Source organism: Aythya ferina (assembly GCF_964211825.1).
Source record: "Aythya ferina genome assembly, chromosome: 2".
In the NCBI taxonomy this organism is placed as follows: domain Eukaryota; kingdom Metazoa; phylum Chordata; class Aves; order Anseriformes; family Anatidae; genus Aythya; species Aythya ferina.
The window spans coordinates 24,301,990-24,325,366 of NC_140297.1; the positions used below are offsets into that span (position 1 = coordinate 24,301,990).

The following is a 23,377-nucleotide window of genomic DNA, read 5'->3' on the forward strand; positions in this document are numbered from 1 at the left end:
TTAGTTCTTTGGACTAGTTTCACCCTTGAGCGGAGGGAGATTTCCAGGTAAATAGAAACTGATTCAATTAACATTTAAATTAACAATGTCTTCTCACAGTCTGCTGTCTTGTCTGCCAGGAAGAATGTAAGGCTCATCTGGACTACTGAGACTGTATGTATGCAATGAGGGTATAGACAACTTGTATTTTTATTTTTCAGTTAGGGCAATTAGTTGTGTTAGCTTAATCAAGTCCATGTAGCTTAGTTCTCACAAGGAAATTTTTCTGCTTTGGGACTAAAAATGATCAAAGACTGTTGCTAGAATTTGATTTTTGTTTGTTGTATGAGTTCATTTAGAGTATGCCAGCGGCTGCTGCAGCCAGTGAACCTAAATAAATGTCTGTTGGATATCTATTTAGCAGCAGGCTCCATTTTTTTCAGCACCGTCTCCACATAACCTTTTAATCTAGCTCTTGTCTTTGACTTTTCATATTTTATATATTTAACCCCTTGATGCAGATATTTTGCATTAAGTGCTTTAGAAATCCTGATTTACTGCCTCAAGGGATTAACTAGAATTCCAGTATTCTCGCTTTATCTACATTCATTTATACAGCCCATTTATTTCTAATAAATACATTGGCCTGATCATATTTCTCTGAAAACTTTAAGCCCTGAAAATAAATTTATGCAGTGACATAATAAAAATAATAAAAACTGTCTTGGATATTGCTCTTATTCTTGCTTTAAATATCAGCTTCCAAAGGCACAGTGGGTTTATATTCTCCAAGTAAACACCACCTTTGAGGTTCACGCTGCAAAGCTCTAATTTTTAGTTGACTTCTAAGAGGATTTAATCAAACTACAGGATATATGATTCAAAGCAAAAAATGTAATTAAGAAAAATCTTTTTCTGTAGGCAAAGAGCAGCTTGTTTTCATTAATTTTATGAAGAATGTTGTTTTTCTTGGCTGAAAACTTAAACTCATGGGACAAAGGAAGATTTATGGGGTGATCAGCAAAATCACACAGGTTTTGTGTTGCAGTGCTGTTTTTGCAGTGACCACTAGAGTCCCAATAGCTAAAGGTTTATCAGTGTTTCTTTTTATAAATCTCTATTTTCAGAAAGGGGTTTTACTCAGAGATTAGCTTTAAGCTAAATATATGCACACAAAGTCTCAGTGTGTATGTAGTGTAGTAAGCATGTATATTTTAATGTAAACAATTTATAATGCTTTAAGAGCTCATACATTAGAAGGAAAAATGAGACTGAACTAAGGATGGATATTTAGACCTCCCATTCATGTACTGCATGTGCTGCTTTGTTGTTACGCCTTATATATATACATACAGCTAACTCTCCAGCAGTTGCCGAAAGGCACGAGAATAGAAGATCAGAGACACGATGTCTCTTGCCCTAATCCTTCAAGGTGTCAACACCACTTGTGCGGTACTTGGGCCAAAGATCTGTGTGTTGTATCAATTTTCACTTTTGTGATTGTTAGAATGGAAGTAAGGAGCCTGCGATGAGACTGGGTCATTGTGTGGTTGTTTGGCTTATTTCTCCCTTCTGAGTTTTGACCCCCTTAGACGTGAAGTTCAAATTCAGCTTTGACTTTGACACGCATAGTTTTAAACCAAATAATACAGTTGTTTACTTAACTATATCAAATGGAATACTTACTGTATCTCTAAAAATCTCTCTTATAGAAGATCAGTGGTTCGTGAACAGTAATGAAACAAATATCTTAACAGAATGCTCTTTCATTCCCCATAATGTCAGCAAGAGTGTCTACTTGTTTAATACTGTAGTAAACAGAAAAGTTCATGGTTCAGTGCTTAAGCCTCCGAGCTGTCTCCCCAACTGTTCCTGGCTGCCAGTATTTTACTTACTCAACAGGAAACTAATTTAATTAGTACAAAGAACAGGCCAGTACAGATGCCTGCATGAAATTCTTTCAGTTTTCAGAAGGCATATACCAAAGCTGCTACATCAGATGGAAAAACAGAGATCAGAAAATCGACACAATGGAATATATGTTGTCCTGTGTTATCAAAGACTGCTGTCTCAAATTAAATTACTCTGGTCTTGCAACATCAAACCAGACAAAATATTTCAGTTGAAAGAAATAGAAGCTGATAGTAAATTTGAGCCAGGCTTATGTTTTATATTATAAATCTCTTCATTGTGTTTATGACTAACTGGGAAGATAAACAATCCATTAGTTCTTAGCAATACTCTTTTCTCCTAAAGTGTCTGTTTTGAGAACTTTTAATAAAGTGGCAAATTCAAACGGTAGTTAGGAAATACAAAAAATAAGGTTTCAAATTTAATTTCTTCCACATGTGGTTTATTCATTCATCTATAGTCTTCATTTACAGTGTCATATACTGTCATTTCTTGGGACCTCAAATCACTTCTTTTTTTTTTTTCCAGGATAATGGATTGTGAACACAGATGGATAGTTAAGGTTTATCTTCATCTTCATCATTCACTGTTTGATCCTATGCATTACGGCTACAATATCTGTAGCCTGCACCAGATACAGACTCATTAATTTCCATGGAGGCTTTTTTTTTGTGATGCATCATACCTTAGTTCCTCCCAGCATCAGGAAGCCACCTTCATAGTACCTCCAACAGCTGAGTTGGTACAGAGGTGTCTGCTTTACACACTAGGAGCTGAGGTACAGGTATTAAGATGGCAATTGTTAAAAATAAATCAAATTTTCCTGCCTGATTTCTCAGAACTGCTAGCATCTTTTATTGCTTATTATGTTAAGATTGGATTTCATTTTGCAGTGACCTCAGTTGCAACAGTGAATGCTCAGTGTATCAGCAGTCCAAACCAGAAGCCATTTTGTACTATATGGAAAATGAGAATTGCCAAATTAATTTCTGTTAGAAAAAAAATATATAATAAATAAACAGGTTAATATAACTTCCTTACCATCAAGTAGGAGCTCTAATATCTTTTCTAGCATCATGTAGGAGCTCTAGCAGAAGCAGGACTCAAATGCAATTTTCTAGGCATTCATGAAACTCTTACTTTTTCTAGTCTCCTTCACTTACTTGAAGCCTTCCAGCTTCCACAATAAAGGAGTCAAGGGTCTAATTTTCAATAAATCTCTTTGTCTTGCAAAAGCAGCATATAGTTTGGGCAATGAATGCGTTAAAGGCCTCATGGGGGAAGAAAATAACCACAAGTTAAAGAAGGCATAACGCAGACATAGAAGGCATATATACAGCATTGCACAAACATTTTTAACTCCCTGAGCATTTGGAAACTGAAGAATTGAAACAAGAAAGTTTACATGTAATGAATCACAATGATGCCTTCTTTCACCTTTGTCAAGATGTGTTGTCAATGGGATTCATACCTTTCAACCCACAGTGTGAGGCCAGTAGGTAGCAGTAGGAGGTGATTATCCTCTGTGTCAGGCTGACACAAGAGAAAACACCGTGCACTGTGAAAACAAGCTTACCTGCTGTTTGTTGGACAGGATATAATGTTGTGTGACCCAGGAATAATAGTTTCTATTGCTGCTGCTGAAAAGACGTGAAGCCTCCTGCCTGCCTGCCCTTTGCCTCTCCATGTCTTCTGCTCCTTTTCTGACCATCACATCCCTGGTCCCTGACCTGGTGCTTCAGCTTGTTTCCCCTCTCCTTGTCAAAAAGGAGTCAACCACAGAATCCCTCTCAATTGTGCTTGTCCTGGTTATTGGATGTTTGACACAAAAAAGTATTTTTTGTATTGCTGTAGTGCTTAACTACCTTCACCCTCCCCAGAAAATACTTGGTATTTGTGAGGATGAGGAAGATTTATGATGGAAGAGGAGATGTCCATCCCTCTCCCTGTCCAAGATAAATGTTATGAAAGTTGCTGCTTTCTTTATCAGCATGTTATCCTTCTGTCTGTTTTGTTTGCCTGCTTGTCCTGGTCAACAATTGAATGACTGAGAACATGACAAATTCTGGCTTTCTCATTTAACCACTGTTAATCACTTGACATTGCATTTAGAGTTAGTTTGCACAAGATATGTGAAAAGCAAAGAGCCTCACTCACATGCTGGCTTAACTGCTGGGAACTTTTTCCCCTCCCATCTGCTTCGTTCATTATTATTTAGAAGCAAATCAGGAAGCAGAATTGGATTAGCAGAGTGGGTGGCACCAGTGGAAAACAAGCCCTGTGTTGGCAGTTACCATGCCAAGTGCATGTGAAATTGCCCATTTTAGCAGGCAGCTTCAGTTTAGCTTGGTGTGATGACATATGGGCCTGGAGGGTAAGAATCTATTTCCATATTATAGCAGCTTCTGCTGTGATACCTCATCGTTTGTAGCTGTGCTGTTGCCTGGCTTTGGCTGCAGTTTGTCCTTCTCCTCTGTCCTGCCATGCTGGGTGCCTTTGCTGTCATCTCTGCTTTTTTCTGAGGTCCACACCAGCAGTTCTAACTATATCTTGGTACCCACAGTGCCCCCAGCAACTCCGTTGGTCTCAAGCCATAAGCATGTTGAATGTCAAGAAGCAAAATAGGGAATCTCATAACCCCCACATCTGTTCTGGGCCTCCAGAATCAAAGGAGAGAAATCAAGCCCTCACTTTGACTCGTAAGGGTCAGTAGTTTCTCAAAACACTGGTAATATGCATTTTATGTTCTAAAAATAAATAACGTAGCATGTACATTACACATCAGCTCTAAACTTAATCACCTCATAAATAGACATTTACAAAAGAAAAATTAACTTATTTGAATTGATAAAAATCCCCTGTTTCAAATATTGGTGTTCTAAAATTTTCCAGGATATGATTTCAGTGTCCAGTGTTGTGTATTGTGCTTCTGCATAAAGGAAGTTTTGGTGCCTTGCATTAAAATCCATGTGAAAGGTATACCACCAACTTAGTCAATTTTGTAAAATAAGCTCAAAGATATTTTAGAAACCAGACTGCCCCTAAGTCCCTCAGCTGTGATTAGTGAGTTAACAATAACATTTCTTATTTTAAAAAAATCTCTTTTTCAGCCTCCACTTACTATATAAGGAAAATAATTAAAATAACTCTATGCAAAGCTCTTTCAAAACACAGAGTCTGTATCTCATTGAGCTTACAGTACCGTTATTGTAGCCCTTACTTGTAGGGATAAAAATGTTTTGATGAGTGAGAGTTACAGGCTGTTGACATTCTTTTAAACTATTTATTATAATTTCCAGAAATTCCAGTGCCTTTTTTTGATCACTGTTCACTAGACCTTACTTTAGAAACCTTTGTTTTACGGATACTCAAGGGGGGGAAGAGAAACCTCATTGGTGAGAGCCTATGATCCACTTACATGCAATGTGAAAAATGGAAGAATTTATTCCCATTAATCTTCGTTACCACAAGCTGTGCATGGTAACAAACCTGGTCTAATGCAGTTTGTCAAAGGTGGACAAAGCATGACGCATGATGCCATTTAAAAAATAAAGCTGAAACAGTTGTACTGAGAAGAGCAGTCACACCTCAGAGGATCTGACATGGTGGGCAGGCCTCCCTCCCTGCCTGTAGGCATACCTCTCTGCTCATACTGTTTGGATAGTTGTCATATACGTGAGATGACTTTCTTGGTGTCTACCTGCAGCAATGACAAGTTCAGAGAAGTATTAGGAAATAATACGAGGAAATGGAGAAATCCATCCCAATCAATCAACTGCAGACAGATCTAAATCAAACGCTCTTGAATGTGTGTGTATTTATCGTCTAATGGCTGCAAAATCAGAACATCGTGCACCAGTAAGGTGGCTAGGTTCTGTCACTATTCATATAAAGGCTTACATTTCATATAGGTTTCATTCTGTGACAAACCCAATATATGAAGTTCATGCTGGGGTTAGAGATGTAATCGCTTCTCAGGCCCCAGTGGTAGCTTCTTTGTCACTGCCTGTGCGAGGCCTGAACACATCATTTACAGACAAAGAGGTAGCTTAATTCTTTGTTCAGGTTTTACAAGTGAGCGAGTTACTAATTTATTCATATGTAACCGTTATGATCTTTGATACCTAAATTACAGTGTGTTTCAGGATAAAATTAAAAGAAGACCATAGTGGGTTTTTTTGGAAGGGCCTAATGATCCGAGATGATAAGCTGTATTTATTATTTTAAAGTGAAGATGGATAATTGTATACAGGAAATCACAGTATCTGCTCATAGAGAGCAATGCAGTGTTCTCCTGGTGCATCTATTTCACCTTCTTTTGAAATTAGACCCAGAGCATGTGTCACAGAAATGCTGGATATCGTTCTGTATTGTTACTGTCGGCCCATCTGTTCTCCCATTTCTTTCTCCCCTTTCCTGTAACCATTTCCAGCCTCGTGACTTTGATATTTTTCATAGAGACTAACTATACTTTACATGACTCATAAAATGAATACAAGCTAATCAGGCAGATTGAACTTCAGTCACCATGAACAAATGAGGACTTACTGGAGCGCCGTGCTATTCAGTAGTGCTAGAGAAGTTTCAGTTTGAGAAAATCCATCGTAAATGAATTTATGTGCCCACCCAGATTTATTTTAATTAAAATCATCCATGATTCTTGGCTGTTGCTTTGACTACTAAGTACTTACTAATAAGCTTAATAGACATGTTTGTTTTTTCCACAGCTGTAAAAATACATATTCTGCTACATGATTGTTTTTTTATCTGATTTATTTAAATAGAGTTAGGTAAAGATGCAGTTTATAGGGAGGTTAGAGAGTCAAAATCCTATTTAATTAACTTATACCCACTTGGGAAGCAGCCAAGGTAAAAGAATGCAGTGAAAGTAAGCTTCAAATAATATGAAATCTTTGAAAAGGTCTAACCACCTTTGGTGAAAGGCTTTCCTGTTCTTAACCTTGTGTCATTTAAACTATTTAAATGAGCTATGCAAAACCTTACATTTATAATGGAGCTTCAGAAAAAAAAAAAAAAAAAGAAAAGAAAAGAAAAAAAAAAAAAAGTTTAAGTATTTCTTGCAGTTACAAGAAAACAAAGTCTTTCGTACTCCATCTGACCATGATCCTTGTTTTTGCATACCACAAAATGCATGGTATGTTACACCTGATTTGTTATCTACCATTTCTGCCACACGTATGAAACCCCTTGAGTGTGTGAGACTGCTTTCTCAAAACATGTAAGTCTTTCAAAAAACGATCAGGATTGTGAGGACAGCCTCTGTAATATTTGAAGGAGGCCTGATTTTGAAAGGGTGTGGTTGCTCCACATTTTATAAAAGTTGTGTCTGTGAGAAATAACCTCATGGTGGGTTTCCCAAATCATGCGTTGTGTTTGAGTGTCTTAGTCATACATGTGGAAAAGGCTCTTACCGCAGTCAGAGTGGCAACTGCAAGAAAGAAAATGCAGCTTTGTGATCTCTTTATACACTAGATAGGAGATCTTCACTGCTGTGTTGATGCTCTAAAGAGGTGCCAATTCTGGAACATTTTTTCCATTTAATGCCACAGAGACCAGACCGCACTGTGGAAATATTTCTGTTTCAGTGCTCCATATGGTTTTGTATGTAAAAATGGGATTGACAGGGAAAAATGCAGCTGGCCTGAAGCTGCCAGTAACTGTTTCTAATGTCACAGATTTTCAGCAAGAATTCCAAGTGGGAGTTGGATAGATGAAAGGACTGCAGTAAGTACTAGCAGAGCCAATAGGGAATGAGCATGGAGGCAAGCAATATTCCATATAGACACCAAAGCATTTCCTAAACTGAGTTTTTTTCTCCTGTGCCCCATTTGAGTCTTAAGAACTGTTGGGTTGGGCAATGATTCAGGCTTGGAAAGGTCAGCTCCAAAGACTTCCTGATCTCTCTGTCAGTAATATCATATGACATTCATGGTGTGGGTGGACGCATAGCTTAAGAGCTTTGGACATAATGGAAATTTGGAAACATATTCCAAAATTTAAATATATCTATTACTTAAACTTGACATTAATTTAATATACTGCAATTGTGGGAAAGAGCCTTGTGATTCAGCATGTGAGGTCTACATTCTGTTTAATTTTATGTGTGCTTAAGGGTTGCAATACTGTCCTAAAAATTTTATTTTAATTGACATGACTATTTTGGCATAATGATCAGTCTCTGAAATCCACAGCAGCAAATAGACTGTATAACCAGATGGTTCTTACAAATAGCAGCTTTCAGCTAGAAGGATCTTTGCTATCCGGAATGTGACTGTAGAGATGTCTGTGTCCAGCTAAAACAAAGGCTGTTATAACTCCACATTCTGGATTAATTAAAAATTCTCTGCTGGTTTGAAAAGTAGATTCCTTTTGGAAATAAACTCTCGGAGAAACACTAAAAATAAAATAAAATACAGGTGAAAATGGATTTTTTTTCCTTCTTTCTTGTTTCTTCTCTCCCTGAACATTCATTCTCTCTTCTCCAAAGAAGAGCTAACAAACATAGCTTAATCCCAAACTGTCTGTAGCTACTTTCAGGCTACTACAATGGTTTTTAGTAATGATAAACATTCAAACTTTGTTTTCTTAATGTTTAGCATTTATCTGAGAGAACTAAGGTAATTTGTAGTGTTGTGGATCCCTCACAGAAGAATCTTTATGTTCCCAGGAGTCTTTGCTTCTTTAAGTCAACCAGCAAAATGGTCCACACCAGTCTCAAGACTATGTCATTGCTACTTTGCACTGATTTGCACTGGAAGCAGTAGATTTGTTCTGAGAGCAATTATCTTTTGAGAAGTAACGTGTAGTTTTAACAATCACATGTATACGAAGTGCCCTACATGTGAGTACATGTGAGTACTTTAATCTTCACATGACTTAGTGCTTGATTTGGGGGATAAGGTGAATACAAATGAGTCATCTGGCAGGCATTTAGTCTATCATATGTCATTTTCTCCAGTAGACTGTTCCAGCAGGGTACAACCTGGCAGCTCTGTGGCAACCATGGGGATAAAAGCCATGACAAAGAAAACCAGGAATAAATTTCTTCTGGAAGCGGGGAGAGGAAGGAGATGGTCTGATATGTCATCACATCTTTACTGGGAGTTGGCCAACTGTTCAAGTTGATAAATAGCCCTGTTAAGTAACAGTGACCCTATTAAATAACAGTCCTGAGATTGGCAGTCAGTCAGTTTCATTCATGGTATTTAGATTGGGGTAAAGTTGATCTGCACTTCTTCGCTTTAAGATAGATATTAACATACAAAGAATCTGAAGTTTTTCTGTCCCATCTAAAGTTTCTGAGTTCTGGTTAAATATGATTTGAAACTTCACAATCTGTTTAACATCTCCTTGATATGTTGGCAGGCCAACATATTTTTATTGAAAAAAAAAAAAAAAAAAAAAAAAACCAACCAAAAATATCCAAGAAACATTCAGTTGGATACATGGGCTCTCAGCCATCTCTTGTTTGCTGCTCCCTTGAAACAAGTACAGGAGATTATCCTTATTAGGCAATCTTAAGGGTATTCCCAGATATTCTGAGTATAGTTTTCTTCCTTTTTAATTAGTAGGTCATTATGAGTCTTCTGTCTGCTTCCCTAAGTGGCCAGCTAAGGCAGATTTTGCTGTGTTTCTGGATACCTGAAAATAATTAGCCATTTGTGAGTTGGCAGGTGGCTTCAGACTTCAGAAAGTGAAGCTTTGCCATGAGTAATGCACTGGGGAACTGCTGTTAATGAAAAATAAGGATGTAATTCCATGATTTTGTCTTTGCAGGCAAAAACAGCATGATAAGTTTCTGCCTAGCTCTATCCAGGCCCTTCCTTCCTGCTCCCTTACCAGTTTGCAATCCCTCTAGTTGTGCTGGTGCAACTATTTATAAGTTTCTATCAAGCTGGATCACTGAGAAGATCTCGGTTTAAAATAATCCCACTGCCGATACTTTAGTTGATCTAGCGTACCGAGTCTGATGTATAGACAGTTCTATTAGGAGAAGTGACAGGGACACAAGGTTTGTGGGCAGTGGAAATTTCGTGACTTTTCCCCAAAGATAAAACATTGTGGGAGGGTACAACAGCTCAGCTGACAAACCGGTTGCTTGTGCTTGAATCTCCAGCCCCTTTGGCTGTTCAGTTTAGTGAGAGACTGTGATTCAGAAATCTCTTACCTGTTCTTCCTGATGCTCCTTTTTCTCCAGAGAGAGATTCAATCCAGTAACCTGTATGTTAATGGCTGCGTATTGCCTTTCAACGTTTCCTTTTTCTGAAACCATGCTGAAAGATTTTTTTTTTTCCTTTCTGTCAGTTATTTTAATTAAGCTATACACAAATTTAATTCAGGCACAGCATTTACTGATGCATTTCAGCTGATGCTACAGCTGAGATATGGATCCCACTGTGTCAAACATTAGCAAAAAGTAGGGTTAGGCTCTTTCTTTGTAGATCCAGGAAGAAAGCATTTCTTCAGTTCACATTCAGTCAGTTCTTTGGCAGGCTTTTTTTTTTCCCCAAGTATCAGGGTGAGAAGCATAATGATTTAGACACATCACATTAATCACAAAATAGAGAGAGAGGGGAGGGGTGGGGGGCTTGTTTGGGTTTCCTGCATATTGGAATCTAGAGAATCTTTGGCTCACGTCCTACAGTTTTTCTACTGATGTAATCACGAGTGAAAATTTATGCCTTTACAGGGACTGAATTTGAGAAGAGAGAAATTTTTAAGCCATTAAAAATATAAATAACAAACTGAATCCTGAAGCCTTTGGAGAAGGAAAAACAAAAATTAGGGTGTAAGAAGTTGTAAGTATTTGGCTGTTTGTCAGGTTTGAGAAGTATATTCTTGCAAACAAACAGCACTAATATTTTTCTGGTCTTGATGTGTACTGAAATCCTCAGCTTTCTTTTTTGTTTTTAATAAGGTTTCTGTGGCTTTGCTTGCAAAATATATTGAGCTCAATAACACTGCTATTTTTGTAGTATCTTCGTCTGAAGTATTAGTTTTCCCAGAGCTCGCTCACAGAGGGCTGTGCTTTATTCTCAAAAACTAGAAGACATGTAGTAGATTCAGTCCTGGCCATTTTTCATGTGAAGCCTTATTCAAATGGTAATTGTAAAAGGCTTTGTGGACTTTGTTCTCAACTCAAAGAAAAAAATTCAGCTGTGGGCAGCTAGGGTAGTAAAGAATTTTTGCTGAAAGACTTGGAGAGAACTCATTTGGAAGTTACCACAGCCACTCAAAAGTTTAAGGTATACCTACAAATCATCTGTGAAACCAATCAGTTACCAAATGGTATTGGAAGTGAATATTGTTAATAAAATATTACAGTAATAATCAGAATTTGTGTTCCTTTTTTTCCTAGAAAGACATAGTATGAAAGAACTAATTCTAATATTCTATGTGCAAAGTATGCCTGGTTGGTTTGCAATTATTGATATGCATATATGCTACTTAGCAACTAGCATAGAATTTAAGGGTTAGTCTTCACTCTACAGAATCAGCCTCCCACACTGGGCTGTCAGATGCTTGTTCACAAAGTTCTAGGTGAAGCAGGACTCTCACTTTGGATTCTTAGTGCACATAAAGGCACAATTTGGAGAATTGATAGGCCAAGTAAGGATTTCAACAAGCTCCAAAGTTTGCAGCTGTTCTAATTGCACTTTTTTTTAAATTTAACTGTATTTATGTAGTTTGAACTATTGGTTGCTTTAGCCAAAATTGGGCACTCATTTTGGGAAACAATCTAAACCCAGAGGCTGGAATGTAAAACAAAGCCCCGGTTACAAAACAGAGGTTACAGAGGGATAAAGTGACTTGCTTGTGGTGACATTCAGTAGATAAGTCAAAATCTTCTTTTCCCACTTCCCAGCCCATTATCCACTGAGCCATGGACTGCTCACCTTTAATAAGGTTATGCCATGTCGTTTACTTTAATGTATGTACATGTATGCTCATAAAATTGCTTTGTTTAAAAATTTGTGTTTCTACTCCAACATTTTATTCTCTAACTAGTTTACAGTCCTCGTCCAGCACTCATCTCTTCTAGGGTCATCCCCTGTCACCCTCCCTGACACTAGACAGTGCTCCTGTGGTCACCTCACAAATTCCTTTACTTGCAGTTGCAGTGATCTGCCCAAAGACAAAGTCCATATGGGAAAAAAAAAAATTTGGCAGGAAGACAAATTCTGTAAAGAGTCATGTGTTTATATACAATCTGTGTTCTGATTCATACATTAGCACTCTATAGAAGAATATAGAGCAATATTTGTTGCTGAAGATAAGTCTGGGAGATCCAGAGTATACAAATAACAACGCAGTAACTGAGACACAGTAGAAAGTATCTAGGAAAGGGAAAAGAGTTAGAAAATGGGGAAAAAATACTAAATGCTTTGTTCCTTATTTGTCAATTGTGGTTTATTTTTAATGACAGATAGTAATTATTAGTATAATGTATAAGTATCTTATACAGTACTACTGTGAACAGCCAACAGTTACCAAGATAACCCAGAGGTGTAATTTGAATATGCAACAAGATTAAACATTACTGCATAAATGTAAAGTGAATTGGGAAAGACGTGTACATGTATAAGGAGAGGAAGATGAAGATGTTCTCTCCTTGTTATGTCATTATAAAAAAAAAAATGGAAGTCACATTCATACTGTGTTTAGTAAAGGAGGTTATCTGATGATTTGGCCATGCCAGTATCTTGCACATATTTAGCTGAGGCTTCTTTAATTCTTTTGATACAGCAAAATCTTGAATTGACACTGTAAACTGACAATGTCAACATGGGCTTTGGCACAAGCTGAAATTAAATTGACTTAATAATTGACACCTTCATTAGACTCCTGAAAATTCCTTTGTAGCCACATCTCAGTAAAGAGGATATTTTATTTCAGTGCTATTTTAGCCGTGATGAAAATCCACCATTTTTCTGTGTGTTACAAAGTATTTGAGTTCAGGAATCACATATCAGCCCATGGCAGAAAATATTTTCTTCCAACCCTTCTCAGTCTGTAAAAAAACATAGGTTTTCTAGTGTCATCTTTTTTTCCTTTTAAATAAATTTTTAATGACAGCCTTAAGTCTTGCCTCTCCAGTGTATTTTGGGGCATGGGTAACTAGATAAAGCTAAAGCCCAGCAGAAAGCAATTGTAGTAATCTTATATTGAACTTTAGTGAACAGTGTTCCTTGGGAACCACAAACAAGGTGTAGTCCATCGAAGAAAAGCTTTCAACAAAGCCAGGCACTACATTGAAATAATCTTTGAGCTAATACCTCTGAAAATATGCAGGGAAACTTTACAGGCAGCAGTCTTCTGAGCCTTGTCCATGGGGTAATTCAGAGCCCAGGCTAACAATACTGCAGATCATTTATTTTTCATATATTAGAACAAGTGTGTTGCTGTTAAATCTCACACAATTAGAAGTTCCCTGAGAAACAAAGCACTTTAAACATGACAATTCCATATTTTAAAGCATATATGTATAGAAATGTCTTTATATGCATCCATGCCTTCCACGCACACTCAAACATACATGTTATTTGTACATTTGTGTTTATGCACATATCTTATTGACACAGATATAAAATGTGTATGTATGTGTGTATATATGTACATGTATATATATATATTTGAAGGGGAAAAAGAATTTATGGGAGGCTGGCCAGATTTAATTTGTCTGCTTGTATTTAGCACTTAAGGGCTTATATACTCAGTTTGCTCAAAAGAGTGAAGAAGTACTCCTTGCTTATGCCTCAAATCAGAAATGCATGAAGTGCAGCTGCAGAGATAATACATTCTCCCCAAAGGCTTTGGCTGAGCAAATTAGGTGTCAATGGGGTGCCTGCGCAGGCAGTACTCTCTCTAATTAGTCTCTTGAGCCTAGTTGGTGGCGGGTATAAGATGATCTAATCAATTGGTCTGTGTCTGATGGTACGTGTAAAAATCCTAGCAGGCAGAGCTGTCTCCCACAGGTCACTCACCTGCACAGCGGGAACGCTCATTTTCATTTTTCATCTCTTCCATCACATGATGCTGACAGTTGGTTTTAAGAAAATTGAATCCAAAAAATATCTAGTTCATAGGGCATGTAGGTCAAAATAAAATTGCATTATGGGTATTGGTGATCCAATTAATTAATATTTATAGCAACGAATTGCATGTAGATATTATCTGAGTGCAAATAGTATTGATAATGTTTGGTTAGGTTTTTTAAATGACTTCTCTAACAAAGAGAGGAATAAAAGCTGTGAGGGAAAAATCACCTGTTAATAGTGTACTTTTTTTTTAGAGAGGATGAGCAGCGGCTATGTTATGTGCATGTCTTTTGGAGGGAGAGAAAGAATATATTGTTGATGATCTTAAATACCCCCACATTTCGTCTTGTAGGAACACAGTATCTCCGGTTGTCAGCTCACATTTTGATTTCAAATCTGGTGTTGTAAAATGAATACTCTTATAATAATGCTAAATCAGCTGCCACATAAATAGACATGCACTCTGAGTATGCTTTGCATGCTAAGGACACTGCGGGAGCACAGCTCCACCCTGTTTTATAATTTATACAAAAACTAAAAGCACCTAGAGAAGGATGCTGATGCTGCCAAAAAGAACATGTATTGAATTGGTAATTTGCATTTTTAAAGGAAAGGGCATTTTATTATTAATTAAAAGGAAAATATTTGGCTCTTTGGTCACCCTTCTCTGCCTCATGTCTTGAGAGCATGATTAATGTTTACACTATAAGCTTTAGTGTTACACCAACAGCTACTCTCTTCTGACACTGACCACTGCCATTTTAAGGTGTGTTAACACCTTATTTTGTCCCACTTTGGATCTGTGAGAAACAGGATGTATGCAGCAGATGATTTCTCTAGATAACAAACATACAATTGAGTTACTTGATTTAGGTCACTTGATATTTCAGGCACATCATTAACTTGCTGTTATCATCATTGTAATCTTCTATTAAGTTTAGTGAAAATCAAAACTGCCTGTACCTGTGGTGAAAAAAATACAAGTTCATTTTTAAGACAGTCTGTTATATTTCAGGGTCCTTTTTTAAAATAAATAAATAAATAAATAAATAAAAAGAAAACAGAGAGATCTGAAAGAACCCTATTTTGCTCTTGGGAAATCACAAGTTGTAAATATCCCATTTAACAATTTACGCTTTTATAAGCAAACTGTGACCAGAGGCCATAAACACAATCTGCCAAGTCACCAAGCAAAACTTTGATTTGTATGATCAGGAAAATGTATTAAATTCTAAGCAAGGGTATTTCTAAAATATAACTTTAAGAATGCAAACGTGGAATACTGAGTGACCTGGCAACTGAACGGCAGCACTGTATGGAGAGTCATGCTTCAGGAACTGCCTCGGGTCTTGGTTGTGTGAACAACCCATGATTCACTTTGACAGCCTCACTGGGGAAACAATGTTTTTTTTTTTTTTTTTTTTTTTTTTTTTTTTTTTTTTAATGGGTTCTCACCCATATACAATTCCATGTTTGTGTTATTTTGGATTTTCTGCAGTGGACAACTAGACACCCTCTTCCTCCAGTTTAAGGGAGGTGTCTACTTGATGTTACACAGTAAGTCTCATTGTAAACCAAACAAAAAGACAGGGAAAGACATCTTCTGTCCCATAGCACAGCAGTTACAGTGCTTCTCTGAGAGGTGGCATCCCTGTGCTCAGTTTCTTCCTCTGCCTCAGGACAGGTAAACCTCAGTTTCCTATTTCCCAGGTGAAGGCGTTAACCATGAGGGCGCTCCGAGGTATAAACAGAAGGGATTTCACCTGTTGACCCCACTTTGAATTGACAATAATCATTCAGAGAATTAGGGGCTCCAATACAAGCCTCAGATACTCTCAGTGTATATATTCCTAACCATCAGGCCTGTTCTCCGTGTCAAAGCTCACATAAGGATTTTATACAAAGTAGAATTACCGTGGCAACCACACTCAGAGTTCATCATCAGAAGGACCTGGCCACTGTAGTGCTGGTGGGGATGGTGGAAGGTCTTCATCCATCCCTGCTTCCCGAATAGGGCAGGCAGTGCATCTGAATGCATCTTCACAGAGACTGTGATCGCCAGCCGTTCTGTTTCTCTGGTTATGCACTGTCTTCTAGTTTTCCCCCAGCCAGATCCACCTGGGAAATTTGGAATGAAATCACCTCTTCTTTTTTTTTTTGTTTCACTCCCATTGAGTTTATTGTTTTATCTAGACCTTGTTCCACATTGATGCTGGCAGTGGTTGCCAATATGCTAAGGTTATTCCCCATGTTAAATGGTGGCAGCTTTGTTCATTTCTAGGGAAGCTTTTAATGTTACAGGGTTTGATTCTGAAAGTGCAAGCTTCTGATGAAGGTATTCCCCATCTCCTAGGCTCAGGCCCTGCCTTGGAGAATGTGTGATCAGTTTTGCATACAGAGCCAAACTTGAAGCCAGAAAATGTAGTAGTGTCACTGGAAAATTTTAGCATATCTCTGGGAGAAGTGTCGTGCTGACCTCCTTTGAAAATTTTTTTGAGGTCCACTGATGGAATGGAGAATGTTCTCTGTAATTAATATAATTATCTAATTAAAATGCAGTTTTTCTCCAATCTGAGCAATTCGGTAACTCCAGAAAAAGTTCTTTGTCTTTTATCCAAATCATTTTGTTACGTGTCCTAGATGCCCCTGCTGGTTATGCCAGGTGCTGAACTCCAGCAATTTGGGTTTAGCCTGAAATCAAGCAGCTGTTCTGGATCTGGACAGTCGTGGTTTCCAAACTGCAAGCTCACTTTTCACAGCTGTACTGTGGGTGGCGGTGGTGGTAGAGAATGCAAGCTTGACATTGGATGGAGTCTGGGGAGTTTCATTGCTTCTTTCGTTGCTTTGGGACTCCAAAGAGGTAATCCCTAAAATGTATTGTTGGTTTGGTTTGGCTTGGTTTGGCTTGATTTGGTTTGGCTTGGCTTGGGCAGTAGTGGCAGCAGTGTTTCCCCGGTAAGCAGTTGTGAACCTCTGCATTTGATGTGAATCACTGCTTTTCTTTTTGAGCTTATGAAGGGTAAATTGAATGGGTCAACTCTAATGTATTCCTTGAAACAAGATTGACTGGGGCTTCAGCCAAACTCCTAGACCCTGGGGAAAGTGGGACTTTCATGTGGAACAGACATTCCATGCAAGCTCCAAAGGCATTTAGGAAACAACCCAAGCAGGACTCAAGAGGTGGTAGACCAAGCTCCAGGAGGGCCCAAGATGCTGCCATGCATCATTAAGAACAGGCTTTTGTTAATCCCAGTCAGGTATTCTGGCACTTGAAGGGCAGAAGAAGAACTATAAAGAATCATGACAGGAACCCTGGAAATTATGAAGTGTAGATGCTGTGTAGAGATTAGGGTGTTTTGATGAAAGCCACAATTAAAATATTATACTTGAAACTGCAATTCAAAACTGATGTCTTGTTTTTCTCCTGCTTTTGAAATGAGGGCTAGACTAGATTCACTGGCACCTGCATTCAGTTTGATTTAAATAGTTCTAGGACATGCTAATACAAACCAGTTCTATGCTTGATGAATATTTAATTTTAAGTTTTCTTTTTCTTAAGTGCTAAAATTCCTCCGTATCTGAATGTCTTCCTGCAACAACATTTAAAAAATGTAGCAGGTTTGTAATTGTAGTCCTTGGTCTTGAAAATCCCTGTAAAACAAAGATATTTGAACTTTGTAAAACTGCAGAATTTCTCAGCATTATCAGGAAACGAAGTCTCACTTTATTACTTGGCAGAGAAATCTACTTGGACGTTTATTAAGAGCTAAGTATCTTAATTACAGAATCCCTCTAGTAGCTCCAGTCCATCCAGCCTTTATCTGGCCCTCACCTAGTTCACCTTCAGTTGTTAGTTTTGTTTTAAAGTGATGCTTCCAATATTCTTGGCCTGCCTCCTGGTTAGTGTAAATCTCAGGTACATCCTGGTACATTCCTGCAAGTCCAATCACAGCATGGAGCCTCTGTAAACAGCAGTCATTAGCAGAGTGAAAGATAATGTAAACGAAACTCTTGGTGTAATGTTTACTTTCTATATATGAAAGGAGTGGATTTTGATATATTTTTATAAGTAGGAAAACACCCAAGTAAAAGGGAATGTGTTTAAATGCAGGGCACCAAGGAGCTCCGTCACCTGGCTGTGTTTACAAAAGTGTCCGTGTCACCTCGAAGTACCTCAAATAACTCTTGGGAAGCAAAGCTGAGGGAACCTTTTCATAAACTGGTCACAAGCAGTGCTGGGAAGGCAATCACTAGAGTCTCCAAAAGAAAAAGGGCAAAAAGAGCTCATAAACTCCTGAAGCTGTGCCAGCATTTAGCAACCTTCCTTTGCATCCTTGGGGTGTGACCACCTTTAGCAGAGCCAGCTGTCTATTTATAGCCGCCTGTAATTTCCATGGAGAATGTGAATGCTGATGCCACCTCTGAAGATTAGCACTCAGGGCAGATATATATGAATATGGATTAATATATCCCATTTAGGTAACCACCCTGCAAACATCGGTGTTCTAAGCTCATTTGCTTGAGGTACCAGCTCTGAAAGTGCTTTGGATGTCTGTCCTTTGCTCTGAGCTGGTGTCTTCATAACCGGCTTTAGACTAACCTATTATTCACCAAGTAAAAAAAAATCATTTAAAAATGCAAGTCGTGAAGCTTATTATAATTTATATTGTTTCCTTACAGGATTAAATTTACCAGTTTGGAGGAGGGAAACAAAAACCTAATGAGGAGGCCGACACCAGGAAGGAACCATGGCCTGTTTCCTATCTTTCTCTGTGGTGGATTTCATTCAAAAGAAAATTGAAGCTGGCAAGACCCTATTTTTCCCTGCAATTTATTTAAAACCTTGCACGTGTTTGGATACCTTGTGATTTCAGAGAACTATGTGAAGATTAAGCTTTTGCTTACTGATACATGGCATGTACTCTTTCAGTCTTTTGTGTTTGATTTTGTTTGATTTTCCACTGCAGTACTGCATCTTTGTAAGGATTTTTATGCTTTCACCAGCAAAGTCTTAAATACATTAAGACAACACATTTGGTGTTCACACTTCTTCAGTAATGACTGTACAAAAAAAAAAAAAAAAAAAAGCCAACGGTGGCATAAAGGACTGTGTGTTTTCTTTGAGAGTTGTGCACATTTTGCAACCAATGGGAAGACAATTTCTGCCAGAGCAAGCCCAACTTGTCTGATCGGCTGACAATTACAGCACCTTGCCACTATTCCTGAAGTGTTGGGTTATTCCTTTTTTTTTCATTATCTCCTCAGACCATTTATATCCATATTAAAAACATGGCAATAATTGCATGTTTATTTCAGTACTCTGAATTTGGTTACTCTGCTTAGGCTATGTAGCATGCCAGTTTTCAAAATAGGCCTGTGAGAAGGACAAAGCAAAAAAATGATGAGATATACTCAGCTGACAGATACAAGACAAATTCTTTAAGGTTTTACTCCCATTATGCATATTTCTTTCTTTGATGGGTCTTGGCTAACATCTCTGTTTTTCCTCATGTTATTTACCTTTCAGAAAGTTTTCTTGAAAAGAAAACAGAGATGCTGAAACTGTTCCATTTAATTCAAGGCAGATACTAAGGTACAGAGAAACTTTTGTTTAATGAGCCATTAAATCCAGCTGTGTTATTTTGCTGCTTACAGAGTGAAATGGAGAATTTTCCTTATCCCAAGCTGTTTGCTGTTCCACACCAAAGCACCTTTCAAGTTATTTTCTATAGTTATCCTGATCTGATTGGAAGGCACTGCTGGATGACGTGTCTTTAGATCGCTTTTCTGAATGAATCATTCAAATGCAAACTTTGCAAGAAACAAAGTTGTGTGATTTTAGAAAAGGAAGCCCCTGCGACATTGTGTTTGGGGAGAACATTGTGTTGAAGGGTGGAATAAACCTGCCCTGATCATAATACAATGCTTTGCATTCAGAAAGAGCAGGGTATGGTGCAAAAACCACTGCTGAGTTATGCTCCTGCTAGGACAGAACCGCTTGCTAGGCAATATTATTCTACACATAAATTTGACATCCTTTGCTTGCTGGGTGCATTGAATTACATTTTAAAGAAATGCAGTAACACTTTGGTTAGTTTTCAGTGTTTAAAAGGAGGGGAAAAGGATTTGTGCTACTGCCATCTTATTAAACTCCAGCGGTGTTTAATAAGAAAAGAACACCCAATAAGGCAAATCCTTGAATGCTCAAGTAGCTACGAAAGGCCTCTTAATGAACTAGGATATGAGTCTACACTTTCAAAGAGTTGAACCGTGGAAATATTCTCAATATTTGCACAGCCATTAAAACACAATTTTCCCCAATGACATCTCTGTTTCAGGATCTGGTAAAAGCCATCTGAAAGCCACTTTCAGTCACAATCCTATTTAGAAGTTACTACAATTTTTCTCCTGCATTTCTGAAGGGGGAAAAAAGTGACCACTGAACTTTTGACTTTATCACACACTGAAACTGCCTTAGACATGGTTTGTTTGGGTTTCATGTTGCTTTTTTTTGTAAGAGAAAAGTCTTTTATACATTATCTTTGCTACTTAAATTGTGTGCAGTTTGATGACTAAAATTAGCTATTTTTAGAAAAAAAAAAAAACTTGCTGCAAAAATCTGAAGAATTTTTGAAAATGTAACAAAGATTTCAATTAGGAATATAAGGGTAGTTTCATAGACACATCTACTTGGCAGCTTAAATCGGGAGGCAAGCAATTATGCTGCTCAACTAAACATCTGAAGGTTTAATATAGAGAGTAATTCCCTAACTGTTCCCACAAGCCTAGCACATTGCTATCCGTAGTGAATCACGGAGTATTTGCTTAAGGTATGTGTGTGCGTGTGTGTGTGTGTGTGTGTACACACACGTGCGTGTGAGATTATCTTCTCTGCCCCATTCCCACTTTTAAGCAACCGCTGAAATAATTAAAGTTCATCCACACATCTTCAAACTCAGTTGCCCGAAGGAAAGTGCATAAATACCTAGGTTCCTAAATAGTAACTTGATTTTCAGCACTAGTGGGGTTATTTCAGCTGCAGATCAATTAAGGGATGACTGGGATTACTTATGCTCCTCCTTTCAGGTTGTTCCGATTCCCTGTGGTGACTTGGGTTTGCTGTCACCAGCAGAGGCACTGAGTCTTGGGGGTGTTCCTGCACCAAGGGCACCTGGGCTCAGCCAGCTGCTGCCATTCGCATGAGTGCTGCATGTTCATTCAATCTTCTGGGAAACCTCAATTTATTAATTTTTTATCACTTTGAGGAAGTGGAAGCTCCTTTGTCCAGGGAACTGACTGTACAGCCTTATTTCCCCCTTTCTCTTTCCAGTAGAGCCCCTACCTGCATTGGTAACCTGATTTGACACCCATCAGTTAGGATCCCCTGACAACTAAACCATCTCTCCAGCATCTTGCAGAAGTGAGGTTCTCCCCATAGCTCTTCTCAGTGCTGATGAATGGACCTTTTAAATCCCATCAATGCTCTTGGTACAACTTCAGGGAATATCAGTAGTGTTACTCTCTTTTTCTCACATCCTTCCCAAACCAGTTCCCTGCAGAATCTTCAAAGGGACAAGAAAAATTAGCCTGGTCTTCCAGACATGCTGCAGGTGCTGGGAATGCAGGTTTTTTGTGCCATCAGTAGTCTAAAAGTTGGTTTAACTGGTCAGTAGTCTGTGCAGCCCAGTCCTTGAGGAACTGCGGGACTCGCTTGGAGTTGATAGCTGGAAGCAGTGTGACTTTTTTTGTCTCACCACTTGGCTGGGCCCCAGGAGATCCTTCCTGATGATGCTGAGAGGATGTGGCTTAACTGCCAGAGGGGAGAGCAGCCACAGGGCAGCAGGTACAGCAGGCAGATAGAAGTGGGAGGCACATTCTAACAGCGTATGATACCTGATATTAGTTGACTGGGGAGGGAAGATGGTGACAGAGATGGTCTGCATGGTACGGAGGTTCCTTACGAGTTCAGGTTCCCAGAACCTGACTTTAAAAGCCAGCCATCTGGAGATGGCTTTGTCCCCACTCGTGCTAGGCTCAGAGCAGCTCTAACCCATGCCCAGCAGGCACAGCACCAGTCAGGACACACCAACGCTGCCAACATTACATTCTTGTGTGGTGTCTCGGGTCGGTTGGGTTTTTTCGTTTCTCACTATTGTTTTTAAACAGAACCATATTTTAGGATAACGTCAGTACATGCAACACTGAAAATTCAATCTGCAGTAGACAGAGGCACTGGGGTTTTCATGTTGTCTTTGTTGTGCAGGGGTTCTGGACTTCAGACACCTGTGGAAAGAAGTTAGGGTGATAAATTCCCTGTAGGCTAGTGGGTGACATCCACTCCTGTGTACTCTGTGTCAGTGCACGCAATTGAATGTGGTCAGTGCTCTGGTATGCTCACACACAAAATACTCATCTGTGAATACTATTGGATTTTGTAATCTTTGTTATATAAAATGTTTAGGCTGTACAGACTGGGGAGCAAAACACTGACACCCCATATAAATAGAATTATGTTGCATTACTGAGCATAACAAAACTCTCCCCTACCAGCGTTTAGGTGGAGTGACCGTATGTTACTGCCTTGCATTTTTCACATAAGCAAAAAATCTAAAAGTAAAGGATGCACTAAAAATTCCCATCCCCCCAGATGCATTTCAATGGTGCTGCATACAAAATCCCAGCTTGCCAGCTTCCACGTGGATTTTTGTATGGTGCACTAAGAGGTGTTCTTTTTTTTAACGAATAAAAAGGGGAGGGCTGGTACATGAAAACAATGTTAATGTAATTAAATATATATATATATACTTCAGAAGAACAGCATAGTAAGCAGTACAGTAAAATAAATGTTGCATTATTTGTTACACCTTGTAATTTGTCTGTATTATGAAAGATGTAATGGTTTGTCAGCTGTAACTGTTGTTTTCTTGTAACATCATATTGAATAAAGTGTAGCAGAATCTCTCTTCTCCCTCATATATGTGATCTAGACCACATAAAATCCCTAAATCAGGGAATAAAGCCTTTCTTTTATTTTTTTGTTCTCCAGAAAATGAACGAGGAAATGTTTGTAAACAACAGATTTTTATGGAAAGAAAAATACTTAGAAGCAGGCAAGCACTTAGGCAGTAATTAGTTGAAAAGATTAGGCATTGAATCAGCCAAACACATGAGCTTAATCAAAACTACAAGGCAGTTGCTGGCTACACTGGGCAAGGTTTTTAGCACAGTGTGTTTCTGTCTGTACTAGTTAGTAAGTACATTATTTGGTGTCTCTTTCCATTTGTTATATGTATGTGTGACAATGGACCTCTTTACAACACACTGGGATTTAACTGAAGTGGTAGAAGGGCCAGTTTACTGACAAAAAAAAAAAAAAAGCCTGATTTCAATATATCATTGTATGGAGAATAAACTCTGGCTTATTGCAA

General features: G+C 38.3%; 1 protein-coding gene across 5 annotated transcripts in view; it reads left to right on the forward strand.

Moving 5' to 3' along the window:
- Positions 1-22,910, forward strand: part of CDK14 (cyclin dependent kinase 14) — a 332,761-nt gene extending 309,851 nt beyond the window's left edge. For 4 of the 5 annotated variants that reach the window (XM_084511412.1, XM_084511411.1, XM_084511415.1 and 1 more), the window contains one exon: positions 18,630-22,910. The gene's annotated coding sequence lies outside the window, so the exon portion shown is untranslated. Of the gene's footprint in view, positions 1-2,418; positions 2,720-18,629 lie in introns of those variants that run through there. The other variant, XM_084511413.1, reaches the window with a different exon arrangement.
- Positions 22,911-23,377: the final 467 nt, after the last annotated feature.